Below are 5000 nucleotides of genomic sequence, written 5' to 3' on the forward strand. Positions count from 1 at the left end.
CATGTATGGGTGAAAGAAAAAAGCACCAGTGTGACCCCAGGATGCAGGGAAGGTAGGTAATGTGCAGGTAAAGATATGTTGAATGGGTAAAGGCAGGAAACACCAGCAATAGTCGGTTCCGTCCATCGCTGCTTGCAGCTTTATTCTAGAATAGTGTTTTTCAACTGCTGTGCCGCGGCACACTGATACAGTCTAGTGTGCCGTGGGAGATTATCTCATTTCACCTTTTTGGGTTAAAAATATTTTTTGCAAACCAGTAATTATAGTCTGCAAATGATGTGTTGTTGTTGTTGACAACTCGGCAGGTTATCCGTGTAATACTCTTCCATATCAGTAGGTGGCAGCCGGTAGCTAATTGCTTTGTAGATGTCGGGAACAGGTAAAAAGGTGTCTAATGCTTAAATCAAAAATAAACAAAAGGTGAGTGCCCCTAAGAAAAGGCATTGAAGCTTAGGGAAGGCTATCCAGAACCAAACTAAAACTGAGCTGGCTAGAAAGTAAACAAAACACAGAATGCTGGACGACAGCAAAGACTTACTGTGGAGCAAAGAAGGCGTCCACAAAGTACATCCCAACATGACATGACAATCAACAATGTCCCCACAAAGAAACAACTGAAATATTCTTGATAGCTAAAATAAAGTAGAAATATCACTCAAAGGAAGACATGAAACTGCTACAGGAAAATACCAAAAAAAGAGAAAAAGCCACCAAAATAGGAGCGCAAGACAGGAAAAGAGCAAAAAAGTGAAAATAAGTGACAATATAAACTACAGGCGCCATGACTGCTACCAAGGACGTGTGTGACCGGATTCAAGTACGTTTTGACTACTTATTCATCATAACCTTATTCATAATTTCTGTATTTATCTATGTATTTACTTACTAGTTCCTCTAATATTCTATTTACTTAGTAATCCTCTGTTTGTGTTACGGATCAACTACAAACACTTGTGTTTAGAAATTTCAATAAAAACGGAAAAGGGGTTGGAATTAAATAAACTGCTTCTTCCTCCCCCTTTTCGGACATGGTGTACTGACAATTTAGAATCATGTGAGGTACTATGTTCTAACAGTATGCATGTTCCAAATGCACTAATACTACTGTATATTTATTTATACATACATATATACACATATATAAATATGTATATATATTTATACACACATATATACACATATATACACAAACATACATAAATGTTTATATACACACACATACTGTATATATGCATACATATATATACATATATATATATATACACACATATATATATACATACATATCTATATACATATATATACATATATATATATGTACACACACATATATATATACATACATATATATGTACATACATATATACACATATGTATATACATACATATATACATACATATACATATATACATACATATATATACATATATATATATATATATATATACGCATATATACACACATACATATACACATATATGCATGTGTGTATGCATATACATCCACACACACACATATATTAAACATATATAGACACACACACATATATATACATATATACACACATATACATACATACACACACATATACATGTATACACATATATATATACACACATTTATACACACATATATAAATACAAAAAGTACATATATACATACATATACATACACACAAATATTGACATACATATATGTATACATAAATATGTGTTCATGTATATATATTTATACATACACATATACACATATGTATGTATAAATATATGTAAATGTATATGTATTTATGCATACATATATACACATATATAAATATGTATATATATTTATACACATGTATATACACAAACATATATATATGTTTATATATACACGTATATGTATGTTTATATACACACACATACTGTATATATGAATATATATATATATATACATATATATATACAAACATGTATATATACATACATATCTATATACATATATTTACATACATACATATAAATGTACACACATATATATGCATATATATACATACATATATATATATACACACATATATATACATATATACATAAATATACACACATATATACACACATACATAGACACACATATATATACATACATATACACATATATATACATACATACATAGACACACATATATATACATACATATACACATATATATACATACATACATAGACACACATATATATACATACATATACACATATATATACATACATATACACATATATATACACAGATGTATGTATATATATATATATATATATATATATATATATATATATATATATATATATATATATATATATATATATATACACAGATGTAGTGAAGTAAAGTGAATTATATTTATATAGCGCTTTTTCTCTAGTGACTCATAGCGCTTTACATAGTGAAACCCAATATCTAAGTTACATTCAAACCAGTGTGGGTGGCACTGGGAGCAGGTGGGTAAAGTGTCTTGCCCAAGGACACAACGGCCGTGACAAGGATGGCGGAATTGGGAATCGAACCTGCAAACCTCAAGTTGCTGGCACGGCCAATCTACCAACCGAGCTAAACCGCCCCATATATATATATATATATATATATATATATATATATATATATATATATACACACGTATATGTATAAATATTTATATATACGTATATATGTTTATGCATACATACATACATATACACACTGATGTTTTTTTTTTTTTTTTTTTTTTTTTTTTTCAATGTTGTGTCCCTGCATGGTTTGATGTGTGGATTGTTTTAGGTCACGGGGGACATGAATCACATGAAGGTACCCTTGAGTTGGCAACACATGATCAGCAGCATGAGAAATAATTGACATCACCACAGAAGACAGAACTGGGCCTCAAAGCCTCAACGCTTCTGCTTGATGAAAACATCTTTGTCCACTTCATGCATGGAGGGACACGTCTCTGCGGCAAAGACAAGAATATACATTCCCTATTATTCCCACGCATTATATTCTAGACTCGCCACCTCGCAGGCAGATGGCGTGGAAAGTCGCAGCACGGGTCAGGTGAGGATAACGGAGGAAGCGGGACAAGCACTCGAACGTGAGGAGATTTTTATTAGGAATCCATTTTTCACCAAAAAGGCGTTTTGACGAGCTGCTAATACGACAGGAAGGAGTCCGCTCACAGCCGCCTCGTGTTGGCTGAGCAGGGAGCGGAAAAGACTCGCATTTTGGCCAACGCACCGCAACCTTTGTCAAACCCTGGCATTTGTCAGGGAAATTAAACTGTATTCCCTTGAATTGCCGCCGGGCTTATAGTATGCGACTAATAATTAGCGCATGCTTAGTAATACCACCGGGTCAAACTCGTCACGTCACGAGTGACACTTCACCTGTCATCATTTTCAAAATGGATGAGGCTGATTTCAATCATTTGAAATCGCATAAAGGGAATAACATTAAGAGCTTGACCTGACAGGTTGTACCGTATTTCCTTGAATTGCGGTCGGGTATATAGTATGCGCCTGCCTAAAATTACTGCCGCAAAATATTATTTCTATTAGCGCATGTCTAGAATTACCGCCGGGTCAAACTCATTTCGTCAATTAATTAGCATATGCCTTGAATTTCCACTGGGTCAAACTCGTCACGTCACGAGTGACACTTCACCTGTCGTCATTTTCAAAATGGAGGAGGCTGATTTCAATCATTTGAAATCGCATAAAGGGAAGAAGATTAAGAGCTATTCAGTAGGATTTAAGGTCCAAGCTATTGAATATGCTAAAAAGAACAGTAAGCAGCTATATTTTATTAATATACCATAGCTGCGTGTGTCAAATATGAGTCATTAAATGACTCCCGCCTCCTGGTGGTAGAGGGCGCTACTGATCCTTCTTGCGACTACTCGGCTGCAGAAGAAGTGACAATGAGTGACGTGATATGTGCTGGGATAGATAAAACACGGGGGGTGCATGACGGACCTTTTAGGATGTAACACCACTATGTAAACTGGCTATGTAAACAACCGGGCTGAAATAAAGCATGTTCCAGTCCTAAATACCCAGTCTATTATTTATACAATAACACTTCATGGTGGCAGTGGTGGTATAAAGAGATCACCCACGGAGCAGAACGGGAGGGGGAGTTGTCCGAGGATAATTATGTCATCGTCCCCGCACTTGAGGAGCCGAGCTAACTGATAGCAGCGGTCTGATAGCAGTTTTCTAAACTGGACTTTCAATGGAAGCAGGAGGTAATAAAGGAAGATCTCCATCGAGACAGAGAGACTTTTAAAACTGAAGAAAGATAAGGAAGACTTCTATAAAGAAGTTATCGATGTTTTTGATCAGAAGGAGCTGGCATGGACTTCATTTATAAGTAAAGGTAAGACCATAATAATGTTTTTTTTTATTAAATGTGCTTTTCATGATGCATCCTTACATCACACTCATTTTTTTACTGCATTCCTTTGGTAAGTGCCAGAGTGAGAAAAGGTTTTAAAATAATTAGCGCATGCTTACCTTTACCGCATGCCTTTCATAAGCGCAGGAGTGAGAAGAGGTTTTAAATTAATTAGCACCCCGGCGGCAAATAAAGGAAATACGGTACACAACAACAAAGTACATTCATGGGCTATTTTTTTCAGAGCCCATGTGCTCAAATAAAAAAAATGCAGTTGACAATTCTTGCGTTTTGACCCGTTCTTCCTTCGGTCAACGCCCCCAGATTGTTTGATGACACATAAGCCGGTTTTAAATCAATCAGAGACAAAGGTTGCTCATTTTTCTATTTGATTACCAAAGCGCCTTGGGAGATCAATTTCAATCAATCAATCAATCAATGTTTACTTATATAGCCCTAAATCACTAGTGTCTCAAAGGGCTGCACAAACCACTACGACATCCTCGGTAGGCCCACATAAGGGCAAGGAAAAACTCACACCCAGTGGGACGTCGGTGACAATGATGACTATGAGAAACCTTGGAGAGGAGGAAAG

General features: G+C 35.2%; 1 pseudogene; it reads right to left on the minus strand.

The window, feature by feature from the left end:
- LOC133553996 (plexin-A1-like) overlaps positions 1-5000 on the minus strand; it is a 162813-nt pseudogene that overhangs the window by 84540 nt on the left and 73273 nt on the right.

This window comes from Nerophis ophidion, linkage group LG06 (assembly GCF_033978795.1).
Source record: "Nerophis ophidion isolate RoL-2023_Sa linkage group LG06, RoL_Noph_v1.0, whole genome shotgun sequence".
NCBI classification, from domain to species: Eukaryota; Metazoa; Chordata; class Actinopteri; order Syngnathiformes; family Syngnathidae; genus Nerophis; species Nerophis ophidion.